The following is an 18,135-nucleotide window of genomic DNA, read 5'->3' as shown; positions in this document are numbered from 1 at the left end:
AATCAGCTTCACAAAAATTGTCTTTTGAACAGGCCTGTAGTCACAGAATCATAGAGTTGGAAGAGCATCAAATCAAAGCATCCCTGCCCAACCTGGCCAATTTACTTGCAAAGCCAAACTGACTCCTTCGTTCCCCTCTGCTTGTTTCTATTTCCCTTTTAACTCATCCTCCTGGTTAGTTTTTCCAAGCTAGTCTACTACAGCCATGCCCTTCCCCAGCTGTTGCAAATTACTCTATTGAGGCAAACAGGTTGTCTTCTTTCCTCTTCAGCATTGTTGGCTGTGCTGGCTCTTTCTGACAAACGTAGAAGGTGACCTTATCTCTCTAGTTTCCCCTTGGTCATCAGGTAGTTCTACTTTGGTGAGTCCCTACAGCTTTTTGCACCACTGTTTTTCTTCTATTGATCCAATTTCCTTTGTATCTTTAAGGCTATGGTCCCTGTTAGGGTTGCCAGGACAAAATGTAGGACAAAATTTAGACCAAAATATAGGACAATTGTAGGATAAAATTTTTAAATGTCCTGCATTTTGGGCTAAATTTTATCCTATAATTGTCCTATATTTTGGTCTAAATTTTGTCCTACATTTTGTCCCAGTTTTTAGTACAGAATTATGGCAACTCTATGAACCCTGGTACTTGATTCTTGTCATCTGGAATATTGTCTTCCATCCCCATGTAATTTAATTTAAAGGTCTCTTGTGAAGGTTTGTGGGACTTCTAGCAAATATATTCTTACTGTTGTGAGGTGTGACTCATCTTTTGCAAAAAGCCCTTCTTTGTGAAAACACAGACCATGGTTCAAGGAGCCCAAACTTTCCTGATGGCACCATTTGCATAGCCACGTTTTCATTTCTAGTATTTTTCTCCCTTTTCCTGGATCATGCCCTTTAACAGGAAGGAAATATGAAATAGCAACTTTAACTCCCCCCCAGTCTCATATTCCTTTACAATCTGCTAAAAGTATTGTTGTTGTTGTTGTTGTTGTTGTTGTTATTGTTATCTTACATCACACTTTTCTCCCAACAAAGGGACTCAAAGCGGCTAACAGCAAATTTAAAAACAATACAATTTAAAAATAATACAAAATTAAAATGTATAAATATAAAATTTAAAAAAAAAATTAAACAATTTTACAAGTTAAAATAGTTATGAATTAAAATGTAACATGCTAAAAATAGAAACCTTAAAATTTACAATGCACAGCATTTAAAACTCAGGTCTTAGCAGTTTGAAAACATAAGACAACATAAGAATGTCTTTACCTGCTGCCGAAAGGATAGCAGGAATGGAGCCATCCTGGCCTCTCTAGTGAAGGAGTTCCAAAGCCCGGGAGAAGATTCTGAAATGTTATATCTTGAAGTATCACTTTGTTCCAACATGGATCAGGAGGAAGAGTCATGTCAGCCAGTCTGTTACATCTTGGATCTTTATCCCTGGGAGACATCACACACCTCAAGATATTTTATCAGGCCCTTCTCTTCCTCTGAACAGAGAATCAGCTATCACCATCATGTGTGTACTGTTCTTTAACCAAAGCCCACAGAATCCCCCAGGTCACTGCCATGCCTTCTGAGGACTGAGGTTGTTGCCACTGTTTTCCAGTAAGTAATCATGTTAGTTTTTTCTGGTTTTTTCAGACTATGTAGCCGTGTTCTGGAAGAGTTTATTCCTGAGCTTTCACCAGCATGTTGGTTTCTTGAAGCTTAAAAATGAGGAAGAAAGGGGGAGAAGAAAAAGGAAAAAGAAATGTGACAGTACTTTTAAGACTAATTTTTGTTTGTTTTTTCACATGAGCTTTCATATATATAAATCCACATCTTTGAATAGAGTGATAATAAATGTTCAGGTGTAAAGCATATTTACATAGTTGTGGGAATTAAATGAGATGGAATGGAATAGGATCAAGAAAGATGCAAATTATAACCCTTGCCTGGAATTTTCAAATGACTATGTAATGTGACATAAGTCTTTCAGATCTTTACAGGGGTCAGTTAGTGTGGATGTGTGCAAACAGTAAATCTGATTACCAAAAGTCTGTTTCTCAGGGTTCAAAACTCTCTCTGAGAAGATGTATTTTTTGTTATATGTGGACTCTTGTATTAATATATGTAGTGTTCCATGAAACCTTTGTTCATACTTCTGCTGATGGGTTGGAATTTGTGAGTATAATTTAACCCAGTAGTTTCTCTTTCTACTTTTCCTTTGTATGAGTTTCAAGATTGAAAAGTTTTGCAATTGATGCTTGGGTATTGCCATATCTAATGTCAGATTTGTGGTGCCTGTTCTGGTGAAACATAATTGCTGATAAAGGGGAGAATTTGGAATCGATTGTGTAGCTCCAGACTTGCAACATGGTTCTTGATAGATCTTTGTCTCACATCCTTTCAAATATAAAATATGCATCCTGCATTTCAAAACTGTCCCTCTCCCTAGAAACATCCTGCACATCTTGCCCTTTTCAGGCATCCTGAGGGTTTTCAGCACTTATCCTTTCTCATATAAGGGAGTACCAGCATATTCTTGTAGTAAGACATTGAAGCTTGTTGAATGGCAAAGCAGTATGTCTCAGAGGGAGACTAAAACAGGCTCCTGGAGAGTAAATGGTAAAAGAGAAAGATATACAAATCATAGAAATATGTACAGTTATTGTTGCTGCTTCTATCTTCATCTTCTTTTTCTCCTCTCCTTTCCCTGCCCTTTCCCCAAAATTGGAAAAAAAATAGTTATTAGCACTAGTCATATCCCCTTTACAAAAATAATAGAAGCACAGAATGAGAACAAAGTTAGCAATAGATTCTGAAACTTTCTGTCAAATTAAGCATTGCTTGCAGTAGGTACAAGGGTGCACAAAAGATGCAGGAAGGCATAACTACATGGCATTGAATAAACTGAACCATTGATTCTGACTTTATGCAGAAGGCAGAAATGAGAGAAAACCTTCTAGCCCCTGTTTAGTCACTAGGCAACATCACTTCATGCTTCTACCCAGCCCTGTTAATTAGCACTGCACCCTGTGTGACTTCTGCTAATACATGGGCTAAGTGTTGCAAAACACACGTTTCTGGTGTGATCTACTTGTTAATGCTATTTCAAGAGACACATTAATGAGTAGACTAGCAAGGTAAGGTCCTCAGAAAATGGTAGAAATGTGTTCTTTATGTTTCATGTGGCCATGTTTGCTAGTGATAATGGGGGTTGTAGCCTAGTACCTCTGGAGGGCACCAGGTTAAGGAAACTTTAAATGTGTTTCATGTAGAACCCCCTCCCCCCCTTTTTTTGTGAGACAACATACATTTTTGTTTGTTTGTTTGTTTTATTTTGCCTAACAAGGTAAATGTCACTCATGTTCATTTTGAGACTAGCACAGAGAAGATGGTAGGTAGTGAAAGCCTGGGAGACAGGACTGGGAATTAACAATTTGTACACCCTTCAATGCTCAAATGTCAGTGGTCATCCCAGGTGGTATCGTAAACATGTGGCATTACACCCCAAAGCCTCAAGAAGGAAGGTTTATTATCCATCTGAAGAATCTGTAGCCTAGCTTGGTTTTTCTTACCCATCAACAAATTATCAAAAGGTGCCTGCAACAATTCCCTATTCAGGTGGTGACATTTCCTAAATCATTCTATTTATCTTTCCTGCCAGGTTTGCAGTACATAAGGGGTGTGGACTGCCAAAGAAAGTGCCATTAATTTAATGGATAGTTCTGGTAAATGTCAAGATTTTTAACAGCATCTGCTATTTTATTAAATATGTTAATAGCCTTGTGATAACGAAGTGCTTAACCAATGGGGATTTAAGGTAAAAGGGCAATGTTGGGCTCTTTTGTTTGTCCAGCTGCACTGGTCTGATGCACAGTCCAAGGACACAGAGCTTGAATGTGTTTGTATTGTTCCTAATGGATGTGCCCTGTGATGTTCCAAAAGGGACCAGATATGTGTTTATTTAAGACCACTGGGATATTATTAATGGTTCAGATTGGGGAAGGGATGATATGTGATGGAAAAGGTATAACCTACAAAGGACTTGAAGATGCTAGAAACTGGATAAGGTGTTTTCTCATTTATATATTTTTAAACCTGATGCATTTCCAGGTTCCTCTCATATAAGTGATATTTACTTCCAGATGTGTGATTAGATCAGGGAAAACATGCAGAGATCTGCAGAAAAATAGCATTAAATTAATACTCTTTTTGAAATATTTTATTTCCAGTGGTTACTGTTCTTAAGTTATAATACACTTGGTTCGGAGATCTGGCCATTCTTCACCATATCCTCTCAACTATGTATTCACAACTCGGAAAAATCTCAGCCTAGTCACACAGCCCTGTAACTTCTCAAAAGAAGATGGATGCTACAGTTTTGAGTAAATACTGCAGAATTCCTCATCTAGTATTGCTTCTGTCTGGTGCATGAGAAAGTTCCTAGCCAGTTGAGAATTGTCATTCATAAAGGAACTTTTCCAAACTCTGCATCTGACTTACCCAGTTTGGCAAAATTACACCACAGTAAGCTAAACAAGCACTCATCTTCAACAGGTAGATTTGAATACAGATGGAGGCCACACCTCAGTCCATGGTGGGTCATGCCAGTAACACCATTACTGTTTTGTTTTATTTGGTTACAATTTTCTTTTTCTTAAAAAGCAAACAATACTAAAGCAAACAAATATGAAAAGGGGTGATTAAAACATATACAGAAAAGTGGAGAAGAGGGATAAAAGAAGCAGTACATGTCTGCAGTTTTTCTTAACCTCCAAATTTTAAAATAGCACTGGTCTTAATTCTTTCTTTTATAAAACTGCTAAAGTTATGAGTCACATCCCCCTTTGAACACCTAGTTGCCAGTATATATGCAAGTGTATATGTATATGTATGAGCACAAGTTTAAATGGAAGGCTAGAGTAAAAGATGAGCATTGGATTTGAAATGTTTGAAGATTTCAAGGCTAAAGCAAAACCTACCTCTATATACATGTCTCTGAATACTAACTCAAACCAGCCAAGCCAATACTGTACTAAATCAAAAGGTGACATTTTGTTGAGCCCACTTCATCATGCAGCCTGTGAAAGCTGATACCCAATAAAACTTGTTAGCCTTTGAGGTGCCACAAGATTCTTTTGTTGTTATTGTTGCTACAGAATAACATAATTTATGCCCCTGACAATTTGTAGGTGGGGTGACCAGTTTGTAAATGGGAAACAAAAGGCAAACATTTCTGCGTGGAAGGGATTGGACTACATAACTATTGCAGTCCCTTCCAACTCCATGACTCTGTGCTTTAAAAAATACTCTAAAAAATATGTATATGCCTGTCGAAAATATGGGCTGGAATCTTATTTATGACATATGCATGTTTAACTCAGGGTTACACATGTTCACCATTTCTGGATATTTGGGAGGGAATTATTCACTAACTCATGATACAATGTCCACCCAACTCCCCAGGTAGTGTTCAAGTTGCCAAGGGTGCTTCCATGGTTATTTACTGGCCAAGGAGGAGGTATGCAGCCAGTGCAAGAGTTGTGTCACCAAGTGAAATGAGGTTGGTGTCCTGAATCTTCAGCTGGTTGGTCACCTTCCTCTCTCCTTCCAAGCCCCTGGGCTTGAAACCTTTTTTTGCAGGATCTCAGCCATTGTTTTGAAATCAATGCATCATGATTTAAAAGACGCAAGAGAGAAGCAAATTTTGCATATATAAAGGAGCCCTGGTGGCGCAGTGGTTAAATGCCTGTACTGCAGCCATTCGAAACTACAAGGTTGCGAGTTCAAGATCAACAAAAGGGCCCAAGCTCGACTCAGGCTTGCATCCTTCCGAGGTCGCTAAAATGAGTACCCAGACTGTTGGGGGCAAATTAGCTTACTTGCTAATTAGCTTACTTGCTGTTCACCGCTATGATCTTTGGAATAGCGGTATATAAATAAAACAAATTTAAATTTAATTTAAATTAAATATATAAGTAGCTTTGAATTGGGCCATGTAAAAATATATTATTTTGCATATTGTTTTCTGAACCAAGTCCACAATGTGAGAAAATATTTCTAGAATTATTTGGCTATTCATTCATTTCCAGGCACAACTTTAAGGAGCTGTTTTTGATGTTGAAAGTTCTAAAAACAGATTGGGACTTGGTTGTGTGATAGGCCACCTACACTCATGCACACCTCACTGTTCATTACAATAAGTTTCCGAAGCCCTGCTTGCAGGCTCACTATCATGTGAGTACTACAGACTTTTCACTGTTGGCCCCTGTTGGACTTTTCATAGTTGGCCAAAAGAATTATATATGCATTTCTATTAGTATGTTTAAAATGCAGCCTGTGAAGGAATGTAAAATCCTCCCCGCTCCATAATGTACATGAGTTTATACAGGATTGCCCTGGTGATGCAGTGGTTAAATGCCTGTACTGCAGCCATTCACTCAAAACCACAAGGTTGTGAGTTCAAGACCAGCAAAAGGGCTCAAGCTCAACTCAGGCTTGCATCCTTCTGAAGTCGCTAAAATGAGTACCCAGATTGCTGGGGGCAAATTAGCTTACATTTGTAAACCACTTAGACACTGCTTAGGTGGTGTGAAGCGGCATATAACTGAAGCTTGTTTGTTTGTTTGCCAAATTTGCAAATACTTTATTTCAGGCTTCAACCTTTGGTTTCCTCTCTATCAGTTACAGTATTAGCGATTAAGCCAAACATTATGCCTCCATAGCCTCATTCCTCCATAGGATCTTAACAAAAGTCTTATGACTATATTGGATTCATTGCTCTTACTGGAGATGAGGTTTGCCTAAGCAAACATGCTGGTGACTCCTGCTAGTTTCCAGGAAGTTCCAGGAATGGGTCATCTCAATTGTACCCTACTACCAACTGCATGGGGTGAGATGAAGCTTGATAATCTAGTACGCTGTGGGGTCCAGGAAAATTTCAAAGTGCTGCTGAGTTCATTCAGATGTCCATCTGTTGGCCTGGAGTAGCTCCTGGCAGGGCTGTTCTAGGAGAAGTTTTCATTTTGTTTTGTAAATTACAATAGATACAACCAGCACTGCAAAGTGGCATATTTATTAAATAAATTAAGACTCTACTCATGCATTGACTCACACACTTGCATCCACAATTTGACTTTGATTATCCAGCTCTGTTCTAAATGATGTAATGTTTGCTGGGGTTTTTTTGCCTCTCTTCATTGAATACTAAACCACTGTGTTAACAGACAGGCAATTCCCAATCTCCTCAGGCCAACTGCTGTTAAAAATAAAGGTGACATGAAAGAAAAAGTGTATATCAAAGCAATACAACACTATGACATTATAACATATATAACATTATAATGCTATGATGAAACTGGGCCAGAAATATACCATCACTATGCCATTTCTTGAGAGCTACTGTGGCATAGTGGTTTGACTGTAGGACTAAGAATCTTCAAAGCCCTATTCAACCATGGAAACTCAGTGGATCACTTTCTCATATTCTCTTGGCTTTAGAGATGGGCAACAGCAAACCCCCTTTGAATAAATCTTGTTAAGAAAACCCTGGAACAGGGACACAATAAGTTGGTGTTGATTTGAGGGCACATAACAACAACAACAACAAAAAATGCCATTTCTTACAGGGCAGGGGTGGCCATTCTACTAACATGTTTTCACTGGAGACCTCCCCAGCACACCTCAGGTATTTTGGCACTCTATACTTTCATATTAATGTGTTCCCAGTGGTCTAGTAGAGCTTCCTTTAAATTCTTTGGTCCTCCAGCTCTCAAATATCAGCAGTGAAGAACGTGTTCCAAGCCGTTCAATTTTAGGGTATATAAAGGACTCGAAAACAAAACTGCCAGCAACAAACTGTTATTATTCAACTTTATGGGGCAATCCACTTGGAATACTGTATTCAGTTCTGGTCACTGGACCTGAAAGAATGATATTATTGACTAGCCAAAATAATCAAAGGTCTGGGACAATTCCTCTATGACTAAAAAGCAGAAGTATTTGGGGCTATTGAACATGAAAATAAAGGGGAAAAGTGGGAAAATATGACTGAATGTGTGTGTATCATTATGGTCTCAGTTGTTCATTTTAAAAATAACAGGACAGTATTTTTGAAATTGTACAGAACAAGAGGGACAGCATAAATGTTGGTAATTAAGACGAAAACTGAGTGGACTAAAACTTAACTGGAGAACCTTGATTCTTCAAGTGGATGCATATGAAAACATTTTATGGGAGGAATTATTGCTTTTAGCAAATATACACAGAGTAGTCCTGCTCTTCTAGCAAACAGGCAGTGTCACCCATGGTTAGAAAACATGCCTATTTAACATTCAGTCATAACTTAATTATATTTTTCTCTCACCAAATACTAAGCTGGCAAACAAAGCTACAGTTGTATTTTTGATCCACTTATTTCCCAAGTATTTGAGTAAGGTTTATTTCAGATTAAGCTGTTAAGGACTGCCATATATAAGATCTTTTTCTAATTAAAAAGGTCAAATACTACATATTTAGGATATGAATAGAGATGATTGATTAGAGAACAGCTGTGTGGAACCTGGACAGTGTTCAACATGGAGTTATAGTCCAATGAATCTAGCATGACATGGAAGAAGATCTTTGGAGCCGAGCTGATGCAATTTTTTAACCCATTATGGATTATTGACAGTAATCATTTGAATTCACTACATGAATTCAAATCAAAAGTTCAAAGGTAGGCAGTTTAATCTACACAAGATGGAAAAAAATGGTGGGGGTGTCACGGCCACCTTCTTTTCCTATTCAGCCTCTCACGAGAAAAGGTCTCATCCAGTGCCAGGCATTAGCATGATGTTTTTCTACCTACCGTAATACCATGATGGCAAAAACAAACAAGTAAACAAAAGGACCAATTGTGAAGCTTGGGATGGGATGGGAAGGAGGCCATCGTGGGGACCGCAGTACAATTCATTATCTCTGCAATGAATGGGAGGAGCAGATTAATGTAGTATAAAGAATTATGGTAAGGCCCTTACATTTGTCTGTGTAATATATTTATTTGATTTAGTTGACATTATGTTCTCTAACATTAAGCATTTCAGCAAATGCCACTGAAACTTGAACATTCTGGGTAGGTTGGTGTAAATAGCTGATGAGACTTTTATTAATGGTGCTTATCCTGTATCACAGATTCATCCTGAAGGAGAAGGTGATGAAGCATATAGTGCTGGCAAAACTCATCTTACTTTTATGGAATTGTTTCTGATTTACAGTCATGTGCATTGAAGGATTATGAGGCCTTTCATCTTGATTTATTCTGTCCTGCTGGTCTGTTAAAACCCAGCAGAGCTATATTAACCTCTATTAGCTTTCTGTCTACAGGGGATGAGTGGGGTTTAGAATGTTGCTTTTCATGTTGTTGTTGCTTTCTTTGGAGATAATTAATCTTGCATAGGTGCTCCTTGATGCCTGATTAAAACTGTATATGACCACCTGCCTCAAATTAAAATACAAACATTTGAAATTTCCAGGTATACCAAATTTAATTCCACTTTTTTGAATGCTTTTGTCCACCTTCTCTTGTATAGAGAAGCAATGGGTGGCTTTGGGTGAGCAGATCTTATTGTAATGAGACAGGATACGAACAAGACTTTTGCCCACTCATGAAGATGATGACAACAACAACAATGATGATGTTTATCTCTTTACTTTGTGATATGCCAGAACATACTGAAAAGGTCTCTATTTAACCACAGGTTCATATTTTGTCTGGACTGCGAAATTATTGATACCTGCCTCAGTACCGTGAAAATTATGCATGGGAATATGGTGCTTAATAAAACAGCAAATATCATTTTGTAGAAATATAATTCTTTACTAATTTACTTCTTAAAGGTAGCAATGAGTAATTTTAGCAGTTTTCTTCCTAATGTGAGAAAATCTTTGAAAACCACACAGTATCCAAAGCTTATTCACAATCTAGGACTTTTTCTACACAAAATTTGCATATGATTGTTTTTACCAGAAACCAGTGCTTTCTACACAGGGAAAAGCATTTTCTGTAAAGAAAATATTTTGATATTCAAATTTTGTGCCGATGTCCAACTAGAGCATTTTTGGCACAAGAAATAGCGTTTTTGTCACAAATTAATAATTAATAATTTGTTTTATTTATATACCGTTATTCCAAAGATCATAGCGGTGAACAGCAAGTAAGCTAATTAGCAAGTAAGCTAATTTGCCCCCAACAGTCTGGGTACTCATTTTAGCGACCTCGAAAGGATGCAAGCCTGGGTCGAGCTTGGGCCCTTTTGCTGGTCTTGAACTCACAACCTTGTGGTTTTGAGTGAATGGCTGCAGTACAGGCATTTAACCGCTGCGCCACCAGGGCTGCATACAAGCATTATTTTCTGCACAGAAAATGCTATATCCTGCATAGAAAATGCTGCAACCCTATACAAAATTTATGCAGAATAAGTCCACTACTGTGAAGATTCTCATCAGTCCAGGATTCTTCTTGTCAGGATTTATTAAAATTAAAAAAAATGGGCATCTATCTTTTAAAAATATATTTTCAAATATTTTTCCATCACTACCATTTTTGAGAAAAAGTAAAGGAAACTTTCTTATAGGAATACTATCCAGAGATAGAAGGATAACTTGCAGAGATACCATTAGACTATACATTTCAGAGAAAGGACTGCAGTGGGAGGAAGGGAAGAAGCAAACTCACCTTGAAAATATCAGTTTACAGGAAAAAAGACCACACTGGACGAAGAGGAGAATGGAGTACATTAAATGGCCCTAATCATCTTATCTGTACCACTATTGCCCCCACTATGGTCTCTACCACTATTGCATTAAGGACTGTAGGTTTTTTGTTGTTGTTGTATGTCACCTTTGAGTCAACCTTGACCCATGGAGACCCTATCTCTGTCCTCCACTGTTTTGCTTAGTTCCTGCAAAGTCATACCTGTGACCTCCTTAATAGAGTCCATGCAGCTAGCATGCGACCTTCCTCTTTTTCAACTTTTCCCCACCTTTCCTAGCATTATTGTTTTTTCCAGTGAGTCATACCTTTTCATGATATGTCTGAAGTACAACAACCTGAGTTTTGTCATCTTGGCTTCCAGGCAGAGTTCTGGCTTGATCTGCTCTTGGCCTCATTTGTTTGTCCTCTTGCCTCTCCATGGCATCCTCAGCACACTTTCCAGCACCACATCTGGGCATCGACTGGGGAAGTGTGACCTTGTTGGTGCTATTGGACATCTCAGTGGCTTTCGATACCATTGACCACGGTATCCTTCTGGAACGCCTGAGGGAGTTGGGCATCAGGGGCACTGCGCTCCAGTGGTCCTGTTCCCACCTCTCGGGCAGATTCCAGATGGTGAGGCTGGGGGACACTTGCTCCTCTAAGAGGGAACTGACATCTGGTGTCCCCCAGGGAGCTATTTTGTCCCCCACTTTGTTTAACATTTACATGAAACCACTGGGAGAGATCATCTGGAGACATGGGGCACGGTGTTATCAATATGCTGATGACACCCAAATATGTTTCTCTGTGTCCCCGACTGATGCAGTGACTAAGGATGGCGTCTCTCCTCTGAATGCCTGCCTGGAGTCAGTAATGGGCTGGATGAGGGAAAACAAACTCAGTTTGAATCCAGAGAAAACGGAAGTAGTGGTGATAGGTTCCCTAGGCCCAGGGAAGGAAATTTGTCCACCTGTCCTGAATGGGGTCACAATTCCCCTGAAGGACGAAGTTCGCAGTTTAGGAGTACTTCTGGAATCGTCCCTGCAATTGACATCTCAAGTGGATGCGACAGTCAAAAGTGCTTGCTATCAACTTCGGTTGATACACCAACTGCGACCCTACTTGGGCCAAAGGGACCTTGAAACGGTGGTACATGCTCTGGTAACCTCTCGCTTGGATTTCTGTAATGTGCTCTACATGGGGCAACCCTTGTACCAAGCCCGGAAGCTTCAGTTAGTACAAAATATGGTGGCCAGATTGGTCACCGGTGCTTCCAGGTTTGACCATATAACACCTATTCTGAAAGATCTGCACTGGCTGCCTATTCGCTTCCGAGCACAATACAAGGTGTTGGTTATTAGCTATAAAGCCCTACATGGCTTGGGCCCGAGTTACTTGAGGGACTGCATCTCTCCATATAATCCACCCCACACACTCAGAACAACCGGGAAGAACTTGCTGGAAATTCCACCTTCTAAATTTGTTATTAATTCCCAGATGGCCTTCTCAGTAGCGGCCCCATAAATCTGGAATAGTCTTCCTGACGAGCTCCGTCTTATCACCCCCCCTGGAAACATTTAAAAAGAGGTTTAAAACCTTCCTCTTCTGTCAAGCCTTCCCCCCTGGAAAATGAAGTCGTGTACTCTGATCCCATTGACTCTCTACCTCACCCTATTGATTGATTGAATGAATGTTTTTAGATTTGTATATTGTGTTTAGTGCTCTTGGTTTTATCTATTTTATGATGTGTTTTGTAATTGGTTTTAAACTCTATATAAACCGCTTTGATCTTTTGGAAAAGCGGTATATAAATAAAATTTATTATTATCATCATCATCATCATCATCTCAAGTTTGATTTTGTTCCTATCTTCTTTCCTAACCCAGCTTTGACATCCATACATGGTAATAGCGAATGCAATGGCTTGTATGATTCTAAATTTGTGGTGAGTTGTATATCTTTGCATTTTAGATTTTTTTTCTTGTTCTTTCATAGCTGACTTCCCCATTCTTAATCTTATTCTGATTTCCGGGCTGCTGTCCCCAGTCCTATCAATGTTTGATCCTATCAGTGTATGAGAACTCTTTTACTATTTCTGTTTCTTCATTTAGGTTGAATTTATGTAGCTTCTCCATGGTCATTACTTTTTTTGTCTTTTTGTTCAACCGTAAGCCTGCCTTTGCACTTTCTTCCTTGATCTTTCTTAGAACTTGTTCCAGGTCTGGGGGGTTGTTTGCTAGTACAGTGTGCCCGCACTATAGGCAGGCACCCCATTTGTGGCTTCCTGCTTATGCAGAAGCTATTTAATGGGAGAATGATTGGTGCGTGCACCCATGGCACGTGTGCTCTCTCATGCTGAATGGGACTTGAGCATCCGTGTTTTTTGGCTTACGCAGGGGGGTCCCGAACGGATCCCCCGCGTAAACCAAGGGACCACTGTATTATGGTGTCATATCTTAGACTGTTGTTATTCCTTCCTCCTATTTTCAGTCCTCTTCCTTCTATGTCAAAGCTTGCCTTTCTTACAATATGTTCTTCATATAAATTGGATGATAAGATGCAGCCTCTTTGCTACTTGGGAACCATTGTGTTTCTCCATGTTCTATTCTGACAATAGCCTCTTGTCCTGAGTACAGATTCCTCATCAGGACTGTCAGATTTGTTGGTACTGCCATATCTTTAACAGTGTTCCACAGCCTTTCATGATCAATGCAGTCAAAGGCTTTGTTATACTCTGCAAAGCATAAGCTGATTTTCTTTTGGAATTCCCTGGTGTGCTTCATTAGTCATTGCATGCTTGCAAAGTGATCCCTAGTGCTTCTTCCTGTCTTGAACCTGATGGACCTCTGGGATTTCTCTCTCCATGTATGGCTGAAATCTATGGAGTCCTAGTGATGCAGTTCAATCTTGCATTGTGAACTCAATCTTGCAGGGCTCCAGGGTCCTTCCATCCTTCTGTAGGTCAGTAAAATGAGTATCCAGCTTGTTGGGGCAATTGCATTATACACTGTAAACTGCTTAGCGGGTTTTAGTTCACTGATAACTGGTATAGAAATGTACTTGCTATTGCAATTGCTATGTAGCAGAATTTTTAGCATAATTTTGCTTGCATGTGAGATTAGTGCTATGGTCCTATAATTACTGAACTCTTTTGTGTTTCCTTTATTGTGGATTGTTTCCAATCTCTTGGACATCATTTTATTTATCACATCTAGAGGCACACAGTCCTTAATGCAGGTATTGCTTCACACCACTCCCAACTACAACAAGCCAGGATCTTTAAACTGATTGTGGCAGAATATCTTGCTGTTTGATAGCTGTTAAACTTAGTTTTCTAGTCCAAATAAAATGGACACTATTGGAGACCTCTGAATTTCATTCGTGTGTGCCACTATTCATATCTAGTTCGAAATAGCCAAAATGCCGATGATAAATGGGAACTCTGAGAAATGATAGTTCAGATATAATTCTGTTCTTGCAAAGCTACATTCCCAAGTCTATTGAAGACAAACTATTATAATTCCAGAAGAGTCTTGGGCTAACAGCTAGAAATCCCATAGATTGTGGAAACCAAATTATGCTGTATTTTCAAAATGTTTTGCCATCTGATCAAGGTATTATATATATATATATATATATATATATATATATATATATATATATTCTGACACAGTTTATATCAGAGGTAGATGGGAAAAGAAAAACATCAGCAAAGCCAGGAGATTGCAAATGAGTTTCTATGCCAATGTTTTTTTGGCAGTGCACTGTCTAATTTACAGTTCCAAAGAAGCCAGCTTTCTGTCAAAGTGTGTCCTCTTCAATTCTTCCCACACCCCTCGTCTTTCTTTTCTCAGGAATGAATTCACACTTGTCCTTCATTTACTTCACAGAAAAGCCTTCCTTTTCATTAAGTTCCATGTTTTCCATCTTAGTTGTTTGTGGGTGGGGGTGTTTGTTTTGTATTTGGAAGCATTTAACTTGCAAGAATGCAGCTTCTCCAATTTCCCAATGACTTCAAAGGGGAGAACAGAAGCTTGCATAATTTCAGAATGGGTATAAATTGTTCCCAGGCTGAACCACTTTGCAAGTAGAACTGGGGTAAGTGAAGAAAGAAATATAGCCCATAAAGCAAGCAGTGTACACCTTGGTATTTCTATAAGGCCATGCCTACAGAGCACTGAATTTCAGTGGTTCTTGTCCCCCAGTCTGGTTCATTCTGCCAGCACTGCAGCTAAATCAAAAGCACATGTAACTAACCCATTGTGAAAAGAGGATTGTGTCCTCCACTGCAAGCTTAAGGGTAGATATGGTATTCCTTTTTTTCATGTACAAATATAATCTCGTACAAATATAATAGAACTTGGGGAAAAAAATCAGCCAACCAAAAACAAACAAAAACTATGGGCTCCCCTCCCCAAATAGGTGGAAGGTTTTATTTGCCTCCATATTCAAAAATTTTCTCCTTGTATATGTTTTGTTTTTATAGTACAAAGACTGAACATATGGGATTGTCAACATGTGTAGCCACCCAAATTCAGGGAATGAAGGAGAATAGGGTGAAATTAGTGACTGGCATCTTGGGCCTAAGATTACTAGATGTAAGTTATACTAATTCAACACACCTGGCTGGATTGGAGAGAAAAGGTCATGTAACAAATTGAATTACCTGTACAAAATGCTATTTATTATTTTAGTAGGGGCTTTTCTGCTACAGGCAGGATTTTCCTCTCATGTCACTTCAGTTAGCTTCTTTTCACTATTTTAAGAGAGAAGGCTCCAGCAGCTGACCAAGGGACAAACAAGAAAAGAATCTATGGGTTGAGAACCCAAATGTAACTAGGGGTTAAGGAATTCTACTTATTCTTGAAAAGAAAGGGGTTATATATTTTTGCAATGATTTCATATTTGAGTTTCCATGGAGATACTGTGTACAGTTAAGAACCACTCCTGTCAAACAAACAATTAATGTTGTACTCAGGAGAATTGTGTTCAGTGCTCATCTAGGAATCCACTAGATAGTTGGGTTAATTTACCAAAAAAAAATGACATTTCTTGTCTTGAAAGGGATTCAGGATAGAACAGTCAACTATGGTATTGTCTTGATCAGCTCTGAACATTTGGCAACCCTAACTGCATGAATAACTTCTTGAATAGCTAGCTATGTGAGAGTCAAGGCATACATTACTTTAATAGTGTGGTTAGCAACCAAGTCTGGTGAGGGAGGTTAAATTTAATACTAGGCATAGAGGAGGATGAGTTTTATATGAGCCAATGGTACACAGGGAAAGGATCCAATGATTCCACCAATGTATTTGTAAGTACTGTCTTCCTTGAGGATAATTGATGTGCCAGACAGGTAAATTTATCAAGATCACAGATGGAAAAAAAAGTAGTATTAAATCTCTACTCCCTACACATTGCAATCCCAATGAAAACCACGCTTCCCTGTCCCTGGTATTAATTTTTTAAAAATACAGACATGGTTGCTAACCATGCAGTTAAAGGAATGTGTAGTTTGGCCTTGCATTTCTTACAGCAAAAGCAACAAAGAATCCACTGGCACTTAAAGATCTAAAAAAATATATGTTGACGCATGACCTTTCCAAGGCTATAGCCAATTTTCTGAGTTATACAAAAAGGCCTGAAACATAAGTGTGTGTGTGTGTGTGTACACACACACACACACACACACACACACACACACACACATATATATATATATATATATGAGAACCTCTCCATTGACACCCCCTTGTCGTGGGGGAGAGGCTTGCATACCCTAATGAAGCTGTGAGCTATGCTGGCGGTGGTATAATAACCACCAGCAGGGCCTCCCATGCCAGACAGCTCACAATTGAAGGGTCTGACCAAAAGCACCAAAGGGCAGGATGGGCTCTCTAGCCTTATGACAACCATCCTAGGAGAAGGAAAACTCTAATCCCAAACCCGGGCAGATGGTGCTCATCTAACCCTGCAAGGTCAACCATCTCAGAGAAGGAAACTCTAATCAAACCTACGACTCGAGGACCTCGCTGCCACTGTCCATGCTTGTCAAGGCCTCAGCAGACGAACCTCTGGTTTAAATGGTGAGGCCAGTTCTGTGCACGCTGCGCTCCACCAGAAAAATCCATTGCACAGGCTTGAAGGACACATCCAATCTCCGAAAAAGCCCTGTAGTGATAGGCGAGGGACAAAACGGCAGGTGTAAAGATGCACTGGAAGCCGCAGACCCAACCCTGCATACAGGTGGTTCAGGACTTTGGTCGCTCGAGACTGACTGGGGATGATAGTCTTGTTCGGCAGCATCCTGAATGACCAAGGAGTCTTTTTAAAGGAGAGCACTGCTTGCTCCGTATGGAGAGGGGCCTAGAAAAGGTGGCCTAAAGAAAGCTCATCCCCAACAACCTGGTTGGCTAGCCGCGGCCAACGGGAATCTTCTGATGTGGTCAAACAAAGACAAAGAGACAAAGGCACACACCAGCCTCCAAAGGTGCAAACAGACTAACGCTTGCATGCTGGAACATCAGAACCATGCAAGATTCTGCAGACAGTGGACGTCCTGAGCATCGTTCTGCTCTAATAGCCCATGAATTGTCACGACTTAACATCGACATTGCTGCTCTTAGTGAAGTTCGTCTCCACGAGGAAGGCAGCCTTAAAGAACACGGTGCCGGCTACACACTCTATTGGTCTGCCAAACCCAAAACTGAAAAACATCTTTCAGGTGTAGGCTTCATGATCAAAAACTCCATCGCCTCCAAACTCGAAACCTTGCCAACAGGACACTCTGATCGCATTATCTCCTTACGCCTCCCACATGTTGTTCTCTTCAGTATATATGCCCCAACTATGCAAGCCGACCCTGCGGAGAAAGACAAATTCTACCCAGACCTATGCCACCTTATACAAAAAGTCCCTGCAGAAGACAAAATCATTATCCTAGGTGACTTCAATGCTAGAGTAGGAAAGAACTTCGAAGCCTGGAAAGGTGTTTTAGGCAAGCATGGTGTTGGAAACTGTAACGATAACAGATGCCTCCTGCTAGAATTTTGTGCAGAACAGCAGCTGACTATTACAAACACCATCTTTCAGCAGAAAGATAGCCTGAAGACAACCTGGATGCACCCCAGATCCAAACACTGGCACCTCATTGACCACATCCAAGTGCGCCACAGAAATATTCGCGATGTCCATCACATCCGAGTGATGCCCAGTGCAGAATGTCAAACAGATCATCGCCTCGTAAGATGTAAACTAAATCTTCATTTTAAGTTTAAACCTAAGAGGGGTGGCATCCTAAAGAGGTGATTCCAAGTCAACAATCTTCAACAAGCTGCCATGAGAGACAACTTTCAGGCAAATTTGCAAACAAAACTTGAAGACCACCCTATAGACTCTTCTCCTACAGCGCTTTGGCA

At 39.7% G+C, this 18,135-nt stretch overlaps 1 protein-coding gene across 3 annotated transcripts in view; it reads left to right on the top strand.

Annotated features, from left to right (window-relative positions):
• LOC121925404 (glypican-5-like) overlaps window positions 1-18,135 on the top strand; it is a 715,763-nt gene that overhangs the window by 28,113 nt on the left and 669,515 nt on the right. The window contains exon 7 of one of the 3 annotated variants that reach the window (XR_006102870.1): window positions 1,639-3,192. The exons of the other annotated variants lie outside the window; for them this stretch is intronic. The gene's annotated coding sequence lies outside the window, so the exon portion shown is untranslated. Of the gene's footprint in view, window positions 1-1,638; window positions 3,193-18,135 lie in introns of those variants that run through there. 3 annotated transcript variants of the gene reach the window in all.

Source organism: Sceloporus undulatus, chromosome 3, assembly GCF_019175285.1.
Source record: "Sceloporus undulatus isolate JIND9_A2432 ecotype Alabama chromosome 3, SceUnd_v1.1, whole genome shotgun sequence".
Taxonomy (NCBI): domain Eukaryota; kingdom Metazoa; phylum Chordata; class Lepidosauria; order Squamata; family Phrynosomatidae; genus Sceloporus; species Sceloporus undulatus.
This window is presented reverse-complemented; position numbering and strand designations above follow the sequence as displayed.